This window comes from Pseudorca crassidens, chromosome 21 (genome assembly GCF_039906515.1).
Source record: "Pseudorca crassidens isolate mPseCra1 chromosome 21, mPseCra1.hap1, whole genome shotgun sequence".
NCBI classification, from domain to species: Eukaryota; Metazoa; Chordata; class Mammalia; order Artiodactyla; family Delphinidae; genus Pseudorca; species Pseudorca crassidens.
The window spans coordinates 26,358,869-26,374,483 of NC_090316.1; the positions used below are offsets into that span (position 1 = coordinate 26,358,869).

At 46.7% G+C, this 15,615-nt stretch overlaps 1 long non-coding RNA gene across 1 annotated transcript in view; it reads left to right on the forward strand.

Annotated features, from left to right (window-relative positions):
- The window catches only part of LOC137216010 (uncharacterized), a 71,194-nt gene that overhangs the window by 51,721 nt on the left and 3,858 nt on the right, over window positions 1–15,615 (forward strand). The window contains exons 7-11 of the long non-coding RNA XR_010939542.1: window positions 4,971–9,206; window positions 9,938–9,999; window positions 10,123–10,344; window positions 14,101–14,226; window positions 15,263–15,380. This is a non-coding gene — a long non-coding RNA (uncharacterized lncRNA). The remainder of the gene's footprint in view (window positions 1–4,970; window positions 9,207–9,937; window positions 10,000–10,122; window positions 10,345–14,100; window positions 14,227–15,262; window positions 15,381–15,615) is intronic.

Sequence of the window (15,615 nt, forward strand, 5' to 3'; positions counted from 1 at the left end):
TCTATGTGTAAATATATGGATATAAAATATTTTTTAAATACATTATTTTAAAAAATAAATGGAGAAAACTACAAATATTATACATTTGATCTTTCCAACAAAGAGCAGCAGATTAAGAATCCAATAAAAGCTAGAAGGAGTTCTGGCTCTCTTTAATCAGCTGTGGAGTATTGGAAAAATCAGTTAAGCTCCCTGGTCCAGTCTTGTCAGTAATTGAAAGATTAGCTGGTGCCCCTTAGGGGCCCTTCCTGAGCTTTCCTACGGAGTTTGATCCAATGCAGGGCATTCAGACCCATGATTAAGCATTCGAGAAGCTGCCTTCGGCTGGTTCCTTGGGTGTGGATCACCTCTGTCCCTGCCCAAGGCCCACAAGGACCCCGCCCTCTTGTGTGAGCCAGCCAGCGGCTATGACAGACCCCCTCCCTCTGCCTGGCACCCGCAGGCCCCTCCCCTGGCTCTGGTTTCTGGACGTCTTCCTGCCTTTGATACTTTCCCTTCTAGAAACCAGGGGTCTTTCTCTCTCCTTGAAGTTGAGTTATTTAATCAAGGTATTTTATATCCATCTTCTTGTATCACTTTTGTTTCCTGGAACATAAGGCCAAAAGATAAAAATTTTTCATTTTTTAAAGTTACCTTTATGCACTCATATCTTTAATTTTTTTCTCTTCTGGTTTCTTTCTTTAGGAGCACGAGTTATACACACGTTATTTTCCCATCATCTCCACATCATTCCCTGGCCCCCGAGTCACTTAACCGTTTTGCACTGTGCGTGCTCAGCACCCTGAGTGACTTCAGGTTTGCTCCCTGTGTCCAGGACAGCGTTTTCCACCTGCTTCTCCTACTTCTGATGGCGTCTGTAGGAGCTTTTCACCTCCTGGCTTCTTCCTCCTCCGTCTGCTCCTGATCCTCTGTCCTTGTCCTGCAGTCTCTCCTTGGAGCCCTTACAGCTCTTCCTTCTGCTTTTTTCCTGGGAGAGCTTGTCTTGACTCTAAGTTTGTTTAGTGATGTTATTTCTTTGAGTGATTTCTTATTTCTTTGTCTTTTTGCATTTTTGAAAAAAAATTAAAGATACAGGAAAAGTATAAAGAATTTTTACAAAACACATTGTTTCCATAACGCAAATTTAACTATATATTTTGTCATACTTGTTTCTAATCCTTTTAAAAGAAAAAATACATAATAGATATAGCTTAGGAATCCTTTACGAACAACACAGAGGCCTGTCCTCACTCACCCAGTGGTAAACAGTTTGGTGGTTTGTATTTTTATATTCCTTTTTTAAAAATTTACATATGTACATGTGTCCATTATACAAACTTATTTTTGAAAGTGTTACTTTACATTAAGTGGCACCATGCTGTATTAATTATTCTGCCCCTTTCTCTTTTCACACTATGTTCGTGATCACAAAATCCTATATTACCTATATTTCATCCTATTAGTTTTTGGTTGGTCACATTTAGGCTTTAATTTGTCGTATTCATAAAGCAGGATTCTTGTTTAACAGGTTTTCCTGATAAAGAGACCCAGTCTCCCCACATTATATATTGAATGTCCGTGTTTCCTACTGACCTGTGACGTCACCACCATCAGATTACCAAATTCCCAAATACACACAAGACTGCTTCTGAGCTCTCCTTTTCCCTTGGTCTATTTTTCTACTGCTGTACTGTTGTCACAATCTTTATGACTGTACCTTTGATATATTCACTTTCTTGTAAATTCTCCCAATTTGGCTTTTTCTCAAAAAAAGAGTTTTTGGTATTTTTGCTTCTCAAATTTTTTGAACCTTATATTATAGAAAATTTTAAACATACAAAAATAGACCCAATAGGATAGCCCAATTCCAGCTGCAGTGATAATCAATTCATGCCCGATCTGTTTTCATCTATGCCTCCCCCTTGGTCCCCCCACCCCTGCCCCATATTCTTCTGAAGCCAATTACAGGTAGTGTATCATTCCAAGCATTTCTTTTTTTTTTTTTAATTTTATTTATTTATTTATTTTTGGATGCATTGGGTCTTTGTTGTGGTGTGCGGGCTTCTCACTGTGGTGCCTTCTCTTGTTGCAGAGCATGGACTCTAGGCGTGCAGGCTTCAGTAGTTGTGGCATGCAGGCTCAGTAGCTGTGGCTCTCGGGCTCAGTAGTTGTGGCTCGCGGGCTTAGTTGCTCCACGGCATGTGGGATCTTCCCGGACCAGGGCTCGAACCCATGTCCCCTGCATTGGCAGGCGGATCCTTAACCACTGCACCACCAGGGAAGCCCCCAGGGAAGCCCCCAAGCATTTCTTAAGCTATTTCTTTACACATATTCTCTAAAATCAGTTTTTTAAGTTCCCCATATATTTTGATGGAGTTTTGATTGAATTTTCATTGAATTTAAAGATTTTGGAGAATTCACTTACAAAATTGAATCTTTCTATCCACGAAATTGGGTAAAATTTCTAACCGTGAAATTTTTCCCCATTTATTAAATTCTTCCTTTATATTTTTTAGTAACACGCTTGTTGTTTTCTCTGTGAAGATCTTGCACGTTTGTTAGATTTTGCCGCAACTATGAATGCCATAGATTTTGCTGTGGCTATGAATGATGCAGTTTAAATTATAATTCCCACTTGGTTATTGCTACTGTAAAGAAATGATATGAATTTTGTGCATTGCTCTTGTCCTCTGCAAATCTTGCTAAACTTTTATTTTTTTATTTTATTTTTTAATAAATTTATTTATTTTTGGCTGCGTTGGGTCTTCGTTGCTGCACACGAGCTTTCTCTAGTTGCGACGAGTGGGGGCTACTCTTTGTTGCGGTGCGTGGGCTTCTCATTGCGGTGGCTTCTCTTGTTGCGGAGCACAGGCTTTAGGCATGTGGGCTTCAGTAGTTGTGGCACACGGGCTCAGTAGTTGTGGCTCACGGGCTCTAGGGTGCAGGCTCAGTAGCTGTGGCGCACAGGCTTAGTTGCTCCGTGGCTCGTGGGATCTTCCTGGACCAGGGCTCGAAGCCGTGTCCCCTGCATTGGCAGGCAGATTCTTAACCACTACACCACTAGGGAAGCCCTAAACTTTTATTAATCTGAGTAGTTTATTCATAGATTCTCTTGGATTTTATAGATAGACAATCGTATCATCTGCAAGAAAATGATAGCTTTGCTTTCTCTCATCCCTTATAACTCATGGTTTTAATTTTTTATTTTACTGCAAAGGCTTGTTCTCCAGTGCACTGTTGAGAAGAGTAGTGATAACTGGCTGTCGCGCTTGTCCCTCACGTTCATGACTCTTGTACGTTCCCCATCTGCCTAACATCTTCTCCCTACCCAGCTGGGCAGCATGTCTCCACCTGGCCCCGAGCTGACTCTGGGCAGTCAGCATTCATCTTTGAGGGAAGTGGGTCTGCTGAGCCAGGCTGGTCCTGAAGGCCCGTGGGGGCAGGGACAGGGCTGAGCTGCAGAGAGACCACGACATCACCTGGGTTTGCTGTCGTCCCCTGCAGGATCCCCTAATTCACACAGGGTGACGGTGGCCACACCCTCCCCACCCACCTCCCCTTGGCCGACTCTTAGCTAAAAGGCTGGGTCATAGGCCAAAGAACTAGCACGCAGACTGGCCTTCAGTTTTACCTCCCGCCATGTGAGAGGGGTCTCAGCTCCCCCTTCTCAGGCCCATCAGCCCAGGGAAGCCCTACCTACCTCTGGGACAGAGCCAGGGTCCACGACCAGTTCAAACAGGGGTAGGCATCGCCAGCCGAGCGGTGCATGGATTTGCCCAGGCCCTCATCCCTGATGCATGACGGGTCCCCGAGACGCCACCGCTTTCTCTCCCCTGCCCTGCTCCTTGCCTTCGGTGTGTGGCAGGGACAGGACGCTCAGATGGGGTGAGGGGCAGGCGACCCTGGGGTGCGGGAGACCCTGGGCGTTCATGCTTCCTTAGCTCCTTCCCCTCCTGCCCCTGATTCCCAGAGTTGTAAAACTCTGGGTTGTAAAACGTGGGTTCCATTTCCCAGCTTCCTGTACAGTGATGTTGAGAGGGCCCAGGAGTCCGCTTTTCCATATTCTCACCTCAAGACATTTGAACAGTTAATACTTTAGCAGCAGAAGATAAGCCACCACATAAGCAGTAAGTTTCTTGGTTAGAAAACAAGCCATCAGAGAAAAAATATTTTTTGCGGAGAAGGAGAAATAGTGGGTGGGCTGAGTTTTTATCTTTTGTATGGTAGATAAGATATGTCTGCACAGCGGCAGCTAACATTTTCAAATAGGAAGGCATATGATTAAATCTCTTTTGATGTTATCTGCAAATTGTTTCTCTGAGCTCCGCTTCCAAAGGGTAGCTCTCCAGTTAGAGTCAGAGATGATTATTGTGAAGTTAGCCCTCACTGTCTACTGCTTAGACAGGTGACTTGCTCTTTAAAGCGCTAATTAGCCCTACATGCAGTATCTTGTATCGTATGGGACCTTCAGCATTTTGTTCTTTTCTAATTAGAATCATCTCTCCTCATGCTTCTCCAATAAAATGGAGAAACTGTTGGGAGTTCTTTGCTGCTCCCTCCCAAGGCCCCTGTGATCTGCCACAAGGCGTGGACAGTCCTGCCGCTGCGGCTCCCCTGCCCCCGGGCAGTTCATTCCATCCCCAGGGCTGATGATTTAGTAAGTTCATTTCCACTCAGCAAATTTACTAACACCTCTCTTGAAGTAATAGATTGTTCACTCTTGACGACTTGTTATTATTATTGAAATGGACCTTAAATTAGGGTCAGGGATCCCTAAACCTCTAATGGTCACTAGTGAGCAAAACGAAGGTTAAGGAGTGAGGACATGTTAGGTACGATGTCCTCACACCTTCGTTTTGCTCACTAGTGACCCTTAGAGATCAGTTTAGAGACTCTTGATGTTAGGTCCTTTTTTTGAAGGGTTAATTAAATGACATTATATAAACCACCTTGACGTGCTTTAAAAAACATTTCCATCCCTCTTTTCCGAGTGAACTCCAGTTCCTGGCCGATCCACGGGTGACGGCTGTGCTGTGGCTTTGGCGTGGGGCCTTCTGACAGCTGTGCTGACGAGGACAGTGTGTGGCTCTCGGGGACGCTCACAGTGCACCGGGCTCTGCCCAAGTCCGAAGAAGACTGATCACCGTGCACTCAGCCATCACTACACTGCTGGGGGGGAGGGGAGGGTGGGGCAGGTACCACTACCGTGTTTTGCAAAAGAGAAAACGAGGAGGCACAGGGATTTAAGGGTCTGCCGCGGGCGGGCGAGCTGGGGCTGAGCCTGTCGGTCTGGCCCCTTCACCACCGTCTCATGAACAGTTTCCACTGATGAAAACAGAGGCACTGTTGGGTAGATCCTGCATCCTGATAACCCGTCAGCTTCAGTCATCTAACCCGTGTCACCAGCTGTTCACCGTCCTCTGTAAACCTCCTCCCATCTCATTTTCATTCAGTGGGAGGCTCGTTCCTTCAGCAAACATTCCCAGAGCACCATCTAAGTGCAGGTTCTTAGAACTGTGTCACAGCTCCAATGGGGAACAGAACAGAACTGCAGTCCCCCACGGAGATTACAGTCCGACTGGGAGAGGCGCACCTGAAGTCACTTGGTAATAAATTAAAGGTTGTAACTGCGACAGTGGCTCAGAGGGACAGAGGGGCTGGACTGAGAGTTCCGAGGGTCGAGGGGCACAAGCAGGAAATGCCTGCGCGAGCTGAGTAGATGGTGGACAGGCAGTGGGGATGCAGGGGTCCTCTTGGTGGGAGCCTTGAGCACCACTGGGGTGGAATTCACAGATGGCGCAAGTCGGGACAGTCCTGCTTCCAGTGGGAGGCATTGGTGGCTCAGTGGCAACGCTTGTGCCTTTGTCCCCATACTGGACGAAGACACAGGATCATCTGCCTGTTCAGGACCATTGTTCTGTGAAGACCAGTAACCCATCTGTGGGCAGCAGGGTAAGGCCCCAAAGATGTCCAAGTCTTAATCCCCAGAAACAATGACTACCTTAGGCTAAGCGGTAAACGTTGCTTATCAGCTGACCGTGAGGTGGGCGGTCAGCCGGGATCACCCAGGTGGGCTCAGTGTCATCAGGGTCCTTATGAGTGAGTGGAGGATCCAGGGAGAGGGGGGCGGGAAAGTCTTGGTGGTCAGGGCTGGCTTTGAAGGGGGAGGGTCCCGGGAGCCGAGGAAGGTGGGCAACCTCCAGAAGCAAGAAAAGGCAAGAAATGGGTTTTCTGTGGGACACGGCTCTGCCAACACCTTGATTTTAGCTCAGAGAGACCCCTTTCCGTTTCTGAGCTCCAGAACCACAAAGTGATAAATTTGCGTGTTTTAAACCATTAAGTTTGTGGTAATTTGTTCTAGCAGCAGTAGGAAACTAATACTAATACTATGATGTTTCTTCCTGAATATCTTGTTTACCACACTGACTTGAGTGTGAAACAATAGGTTTGACTGTGAAAATGCAGCTAAGATTGACCTAACCTTCGGCCAGTCCGGCCCAAGCACGTTTATGAATAATGCCCAACTTGGTGTTTACACCCTCCAGTTTAAAAAAGTGATTATAATAGAAATATTTAAAAATGTATTTTTGCTTTTCTCTTGGGTTTTGGATAAAGATATGTAGGTTTTAGCATCTCTTATTTCATGTTTCTCCTTTTTATTCAAGATGAAATATTCCCAGAAATGTCAAAATGACACAGACATGTTCAGCGTTTGCTGTTTCCAGGTCGTGGGGTGGGCAGAACTCCTGGCACCTGTGTTAGTATAACAACTGGAGACCCAGGACCAGCACTGGGGTCTGTACTGGTTTGGATGTTGTCAGATTATATGATCTAAGAATGACAGTTTATAATCACTTCTTTACTATGGCTTATTGTTTTTTTCCCCTCCAATTTTTTTTTAATGAAGTTGTGCTTATACAAATTACTAGTTTTATAAAAGTACAAAAGGGCTTTCACCTAGTTTCTGAAGAATAATAAGATCAGTGTTGTAGGGGAATAAACTGTGGCTACTTAAGAAAGGCCGAGGACCACCCTTGTACTCAGAATTTTTGTGTATTGGGAAAGGGCATAATGACGAAAAGGTACTATTCAGTAACATTTCAGAAATGTGTGTTTTATTATCACAAATACATCTAGGTACATGCGTAGACAAGGGGCACACGTGAAAGACATTTGATTTTTGGATCACGCTGAGTAGAGTGTCCTTACGACACATGCCTCCAAAATGTGGTTTACGGCTGAGCCTGGTGTGCAAGCTCTCAGCTTCGAGCGCCCTTCAGAACGAGAACTTTATTTATTTATGTATTTTTTATTTAAGTATAGTTGATTTATAATACCGTGTTAGTTTCAGTTGTACAGCACAGTGATTCAGTTACATGTATATAACTGAATATATATTCCTTTTAGATTCTTTTCTGTCGTGGTCCAAATGCAGGTTGGAAAAGAATTTCCAGACACAAGGCAGAATGCAGAGGATGGAATTTATTAGCGGGAATGGTTGCTGCCAGAACAGCGGACCGACTTCCTAGTAGTCTGGGATAGCCAACCCTGAACATGTGCTATTAGTCGGTTTTTATAGCCAGAGAACAAAAGAATGGTCTGAGGTGAAAATTTCTTTTCTCAATTGGTCGAGGCACATATATACACCTTCCTTCTATAGGGTGGGAGTGGGACAAGGCAGATGCCTTTCCTTCTTTGGGACGAAAGAGGAACAGTCCCGTTGACCAGGTGGGCTCAGGAATTTCGTTCCCATCGCAACATGGCGCGGAGGGCGAGAGAGTCTGGTGGGGTCCGTAACCAGCTTTTTCAGGCTGGGCTGTCCTTTGTCCTTGAAGCACCATTGTCCTTGGAGCACCACATTTTCCCTTATAGGTTATTACAGAATATTGAGTAGTTCCCTGTGCTACACAGTAGGTCCTTGTTGGTTATCTATTTTATATGTAGTAGTGTGTATCTGTTAATCCCAACCACAAGAGCTGTATTTAAAGCCACCCTGCGCCCTCCCGAGCATTCCAGCCTGAACTCCACCCCAGCCCCTACCCACGCCCTCGGCCATTGTGCTGCTAAATACAATCGCTTACTGTGTTTTAAATAGAGCGGATGCCTCACTGTCATTTATTGTAGTCACGTACGTGGGCCTTTGCTTTCAGTAATATTTAAAGCTGTGCCTAATTAGATTTAACACCATTTGCTTGAAGACTTGTTAAGAATCCTTTGCAAGGTGGGTTTAGTGCTCCAAACTCATGTGAAGTCTGGATTTTTACGTATCCGCATATTTTAAAGGATGGAATGCCTACCTCACACTTTTAGGTTTTATCCCCCTCTTCCCACTGGAGATTGGAAGGAAGACTAGCAGGAAAGAGTCTACAGTAAAAGAACTGTTGCCCCAGCCTTGTGCTCTCTGCGAGGGTGTCTTAACCTCATCTCAGGGCCGAGGGGGATTGTTCAAAGCCCAAAAGCTGCCTCTGGAGTCCGGTGAACCGACCTATGAAGCTGCTGCTGACAGCCCTCAGGGTGGTCTTTTTTCTTTTTAAAAAATCTGCTTTTGCTTTGTTTCCATTGGATTTGTTTTTCTTCCCTAGGAGACGTTGCAGCGATGGCCCATAGGAGAGGGTGAATAATTACCTGGGTGAACAGAGAGGCACACAGCATGCTGGCGGGCGTGCGAGCAGGTGGCCCAGGAGGGGCTCTGTCCCTGACGGAAGGTCTGGCTGATGCCGAGGGCTTGAGCGGCCAAGGGCCTCTGCTGAGAAGTCTGCTCCCTCAGAAGGGGGCCGATGGCCCAACCCAGAGCCCAGGAAGCCACGAGCCCCAGGGGCCACGGGTGGGCTGGCTGCAGGTGGGAGCTGCCCGCAGGGAGAGCATTCGCCCAGCTTCCTCCTCTCCCACCCGGTCCCCCCCACCCCATCATCAACTTCCTTTATCTTACAGCTCCGGAGGTCAGGGTCCTACTAGGTGTTGGCAGGGGAGGGTTCCTTCTGGCGCCCAGAGGAGAATCCACGTCTTTGTTTTTTCTAGCTCTAGAGGCTGTCTGCGCGCCCAACAGGCAGGACCCACAGCAGGCAGCCAGTAGGGGGAGCAGGGTGGGGCCCCAGGGCTGTGCAGGGCCGGACCTGCGGCCGGAAGGAGGACGCAAATCTACAGCCTTCCAGAGTCGCCAGGCCCGGAGCTGAGTCACGCCTGAGCTCAGGGCGTGGCCTGCCAGTCTCCAGGGTCCAGGCTAGCAGGTAAGCAGCCTGGATGGTGCCACCCCTGTGGTTTTACAAGTAAAAAGCGAACAAATTGAAAATCAACAGTGCTTCTTATACACCTCAGAGAACTGAGATCACAGGGCAAACCCAAGGTCTCACCCGAGGTGGGGAGAAAACAGAACTGAGAGGCTCTTGTGAAGGTCACGGTCCCAGTCGCTGGCACCCTCAAACCTGAGATGTAATCACACTCCCCCCGACGCCCACATCCCCGCCCCCTGTCCTCCACACCTGCATCGCTGCTCCCCAGGCCTCTGCCCACCAAACCCACGTGCCTGCCCCCATGCACCCTCGTCCCTTGGACTGGGCTCCTAGGCACAGGGGATTCCAGTGGAAAACACTGCACGCCTTGATCTCAGGTGGCCTCGGCCTGAAGCAGCCTGAGGCAGGATTTCGGCTCGCAGCCAGAGATTGAAGTCGGGCCGCGGCAGTGAGGGCGCTGAATCCTGGCCACTAGACCAGCGGCCAGTGACAAGGCCCTGGCCCTTCGGCTTTGTAGAAATGAATTTCCACAGAGACGGAAAGCAGTGAAACAAGTAAAGTATTTATTAGGAGGAAAAAGGGTACACGTGGATAGACACATGGATGGACTCAGAGAGTGGCGCCCTCGTGGTAGTTTGAATCACTTATATTCGGCAGTTCTTCCGGGTTTCCTCTGGCCAATCATCTTGCTCTGTCTGGCTCTGAGTCTGTATTTGGTTTATCTCAAGGTCCTGCCCTGTGTGTGCGTGCATCTCTTAGCCAAGATGGATTCTAGCACAGAGGCCTATGGGTAGGTTGACATCACCTACTATGGGGTGGCGCCCCCTCCTGTTGACCCCCAGGAGCCTTTCTGCACGTGTGTAATCGGGAAGGAATATGAGGTCTCGTTATCTCTTATCTGGGCTGGGCTCAGGTCTTCCTCCCTCCAGCTGCTGTCTTCGTCTTGGAGTATCTGTTCAGGGGGACAGACTCCAGCTGCTCAGCCTGGGGCCATCTAACTCCTGCCTCACCAGCTCACCCCACACCCACGTCCTATCGAGAGGACTCCGACGAACAGGGGATTCCAGCGGAAAACACCGCACGTCTGAGACCTTGTTTAAGGGGAACTGCCTCTCCTATGCCTCACTTCTAAATGGTAAATTGTTTAAGTTATACATTTAACAGACCACCTTGTGAGAGCCGTAAAAAGAATGGAAGTTCACATGCAAATCTACTATAAACAGCATTGTGGCATCTACTCATCAGCAATAACGAAACGTTACTATGTTTCCATAACCATAAACCGCTTTTCCTGGGTTATCAGGAGGTCTTCCCTGTCACCAGGAATGGATGCGTAGCTCAGGCGGTCCCACCTCTGTGGCCTTATTCCCTGGCATTGACTCTGCTCACCCAGGGTGAACACAGGACTGGCGCTCGCGTTCCCCAGCCCCAGGGACTACGCCGTCCCTCCTGGGTTTCCTAAACCCTGTCCACACCGGTGTACATAGTCCCTTTATTAAATCCTCCTTCAACTACCCCAGTTTGAACGTTCCATCCTTCCCTAAGGGGATCCCGCCACATCTGAGGAGGTAGAGAGGGATCTAGTGTGTAATACAGACCTCTTTCCACTGGCTTTGCCAAGATAAATGCCTGTAGTTGCTAGAAAAAGCATGTGGTTTTCTGTACCTTAACCCGGATGGTATGAATGCGTGAAAGTTCATTGAGCCATCTCACCTCTTCTGGGGAGACTGGCGGGCAGAAGGAATGCCAAAGCACAGGTTAAATTAAACCCCAGGAAGCCGGAAGAGCCGGAGAATTCTGACTTGCTGCACTTTTGGCAAGGCCCTGCTGTAGAACGCTATTTTCTTTTTATTCTTGCCCTTCTCTTAGCCAGAATACCGTCTGAAATACTTTTACCATTTTCCTGTTGCCACTGTGAAAAGCACTGTTGGGGAACTGACACCGGGTCAAGCGGGCAAGGGTAATTTAACATTTAGTTTTGTTTTAGAAATTGCGGTCCTGTTCTCTTGACGCCATTCCCTGGAAGAGCCCTTGTTTGCGCTCAGAGACCAGCATTGTACAGGACGTCGAGCAAATGTTTTCCACGCGCACACAGTGTTTACAGAGCTGGAGCAATTGCGTTTTGATTCTGTCCTCTTGTGTCACATTTGGCGCTGACACTGGACTGAGTTCCAGACACAGTGGACGTCTGTGTGAATTGGGCCTTGCCCCTCTTAGACCTCGCCCCTCTTAGACCTCAGCTGTTCTGTGAAAGTTCGTGGGTTGGTTATGAGATGCCAGCCTCTCTGCTGTGTCCCCTGTGGAGCGTCAAACACATGACAACTGCAGACCACAGAGGTCGGGCCCTGTGCGCCGTCACCCGCGGGGTCTCCCCCACCCAGCAGCGGTGTTTAGGCTGCAGGATGGGGAGACCTCTGGGCACCGCGGGGGAGTACAAGTTTTGCCCAGATTTCTCTGATTCAAACAGTAATTGCTTTCGCTTGTTTTACACATTAATTGAAAGCCCGGTCATTGGAACAAAGAGTTTGAGGGCTTAACAAAAATAAGAAACAACTGATCTAAAGCAGGGGCTTCCAAATCTGGCTGCAGAGAATCAACCGGAAAGACTTTGGGTAACAGAAGTATGCGGGTTTTACCATGATCAAAGCGAAGAGAATCTCATGGGGGTGGGACGGCAGCTTTCACAAGCTCGTTGGGTGATCCTCGCGCACACATCGTGGCGAGCTTGGGAAACGTTCGTTTGGACCAGCAGTTGAAACCGTACTGTGCCTTAGAATCTCCTGAGTAGCTTGTAGATTAGCCGCTGCCCAGACCTCAGCCCCAGAAATTCTGACTGAGAAGCCACAGGTGTGCCTGGGATGCTGCAGCTAAGTAAACGCACCAGATGATTGTAATGTAAGTAGTTTGAGGGCCCGTGCGGAGAAACACGTGAACACAGTTAACCGCACGTGTGCCCCACGGTGGACCTTCCCTCTTCCAAAGGTGAACGTTTCCTGCATAGCTATCTGAGGCTTCAAAACAGGGCTTCTTTTAAAAACAACAGTGGTTGTTTCCGAGTGGTGGAATTATGGATGGTTTGTAGATATTTATTCTTTACGCTTGTCTGTATTTTCTAGTTTTCATTAAGCGTATAGTATATTCCATCTACTGTATTGTTTCAGTAATAAAATATTAGTGATCAATAATTTTAAAATATGATAAAGAGGAATACAACTGAAAAATCTGTCTCCTTTCTAAGCAACAAGTTTAGAAAGACATTCTTGCCCATTTTTTAGAGCTTGGTTCTTGGTCTCCTTTTCCATAGTACTCATGTCATGTGTGTGACATAGATTTCCCAAGGTAGCTCATTACAGCCTATTTAACCAACAGCGGCTGACACGGGTGTTTGATCTTTTGACGTGTGCTGTGTCTGCTTTATAAACCGCAAGCTGTGTTGTCCTGCTCCACCTTTTTGTCTTCTATTGTCTTTTGATTTTCTTCTGCTTCTTATTGTTTGTGTTCATATTTCCCTCATTCCTCATCCTCTCCCGCCATCCCCACCTTGAATCTCTAGTTAATACAGGAAAAGCTTCAGGCAAAGCACAGACAATGGTAGCTTTACAAGGCACTAATCCCATTCATGAGAGTTCAACCTTCGGGGTTCAAGCACCTCCCAAAGGCCCCACCTCCTAATGCCATCTCATCAGGCATTAGGATTTCAACTGGTGGATTTTGAGGGGACAAACTTTCAGGCCATAGTAACATCAAACTTTATCAAGTAAATAAGCAACATAATCTGGAAATATCTCCATTTACCAACCCTCCTGGTATATTCCTTCAATTCTGTTGTGAGATCAATAGAATCTTCTGGTCTAGAACATGAACATGCATACTTAACATTTTTTTTATGAAGGATGTGTTTCGTTGCTTTGTTCATTCATTTATTTATTCAGCAAGTATCTAAGTGTCTAGTATGTACCAGGCACTGTCCTGGGAGCCAGGATGCATTGGTGAACAAAAGAGAAAAAAGAAAATTCTGCCCTGGTGAAGCTTACATCCTGGGGTAATTAATAAATTTATTAATACATTAATAAGGGTGAAAAATAGACCAGTGTGAGGGGCTTTCTGAGTGTCTGGGGAACGTTGCAATTTTAACTGAAATACTAAAGGTAGGTCTAATGAGAAGGCAACCTGTGAGCGGAGGCTTGATAAGTTAGGAAGCCATCATATGTAAACGTATGATACTTGCAAGTCACCTGAAGACCCAGCTTTCGCAAGATCTTGTGCAGACACTGTCTACCGGGCAATTTTCCTTCCATGCCAGGATAAGACAAGGCAGAGCAAGGGGGCATTTCACTTGTAACAGCAGGAATCACAGCAAGTCTGTGTTTCCTTCTTATAAATGCCCTTTTAAGGTTTTATAGCTCTAACAACTATTGTAGACAGCACAATTGTCCTTCAGTCAAAGGAGAAACATCTATATAAAGTAGCTTATTTATTTTCCTCTCAAGATTTTTCTTTAAAATACATGCAATTTCCATGGACCTATGAGGCTCTCTGGCTTAGAACGCTGGCTGAATATTTTCCAACAGTACACTTTTCCTCCCGGTAGGGAAGGATAATATCTTGAAACATGAATCTCCCTGACTTCCGATTATCTACTCCCTTGTATGTGACTTTGCACTAGTTAGAACATCCATGTTACCTTGAAAAGAAGTAGGAGTTTTAGAGCTGGAATGAGAAGCAGAAGAAAGGGTAAATGTTTGATGTATTTTGCTGCAACAAGTCAACATGAGGTAGTGGAACCAAGAAACAGAAAGTAAGCTCCTGTCTCTAGACTTCGCTGCATCACCGGGGCAACTTGACAGGGTCACTTAAGCAGCACACTAATCCTTGGGATTTCCATCGGCAGCTGCCTACACATCAGACCCATGGGTCACAGAGACGAGAGAGCCCAGCTGTGCACGAAACCTCACCAAGTCCCAACCAAGTAGCTACACTGGGGACCCTCCACTGCCCTCCACAGCTCTGGACACGTGTAAGTTCCCTCCTCAGTTTGGTTGTGCCTCAAGGTTTCCCCACTGTATCTCTAAAATACGCACCTGGGATTGGGCTCCCTGCCTAAGCATGGTCCTAGCTTTGGCATTTGCTTTTCTTTACTTCTGCCCACTGAGACATAGTAGAGAAGTTCTCGGAAGAATGACTTCAGCAGAGAAGTTGCAGGCGGTTATGTGCCATTCCTTAGGTACTCCTCAAACGTTAGGCTTTCAGTGACGCTACACCCACCCATGGCTCACGTCACTTACGTTGCTCTGGGTTTCACGTTGCAGTAAAAGCAAAGAGCATTTGTAGAAAGACTGAGCAAAATTGTTGGTATTTTTGCTGTTCTTTGCTTCCCCTGTTCGTGGAGGTGGATTGAGACACCTGGAATGAGGCTCTGTGGACCAGCAGATAGAAAAAAGGTGAGCCGTCACAGGGCCAGGAAGTGGCTCCTCTGTTTAGACATCTCTATGAGTGTGGGTCCTGGTGTGCACAGAAACAAATTCTGGCCCTCGTACACACCTACTCTCCTGGCTGCGGCTGCCTTTATCAACTCGGTCCCGCAGATGCAGACTCCCTAACGGCGCAAATTCATCCTCTTTCTGTCCTGCCATCCTCAGCATTTCAGATGAAGCTGAGGTTTTCATGCGAACAGAGAAGCTAAATTTCTGTGTCTGGTTATATAGTTCCACGTGTGCATTAGACACTATTTTCCAACAGATGAGAATCATTTCTGTTGACATTTTCAACCATTGAATTCCACTTGCTTTTCTAAATTAGATTTGCTTTAACTTCATTTTCTCCCAGACATTATTGGAAGAATGATTATGGAGCCCATTAACCATTTCATCATTTTATTGCTGATAGCCAAACCAGAATTAATTTTCCAAAATTATGTAGCACATTACCATAATGATTTACTAAAATCCAGGTGTATTTAAAATACTGCCTTTCTATTGTTTCTGTTTCTTTTCTTTTTCAAAATTTTTTATTTCATTTTATTTATTTATTTATTTATTTATTTATTTATTTAGGCTGCATTGGGTCTTTGTTGCTGCATGTGGGCTTTCTCCAGTTGCGGCCAGCAGGGGCTACTCTTTGTTGCTGTGCGTGGGCCTCTCATCGTGGCGGCCTCTCTTGCTGCAGCTCTAGGTACGTGGGCTTCAGTAGTTATGGCATGCGGGCTCAGTAGTTGTGGCGCACGGGCCCAGCTGCTCCGTGGCATGTGGGATCTTCCCGGACCAGGACTGGAACCCGTGTCCCCTGCATTGGCAGGCAGACTCTTAACCACTGCGCCACCAGGGAAGCCCCTGTTTATTTTCAATTCTATCAAAAAGCAGTAAACTTCTGCTGACAAAATTGCTTGGAAAAACCCAGTTGTTCATCA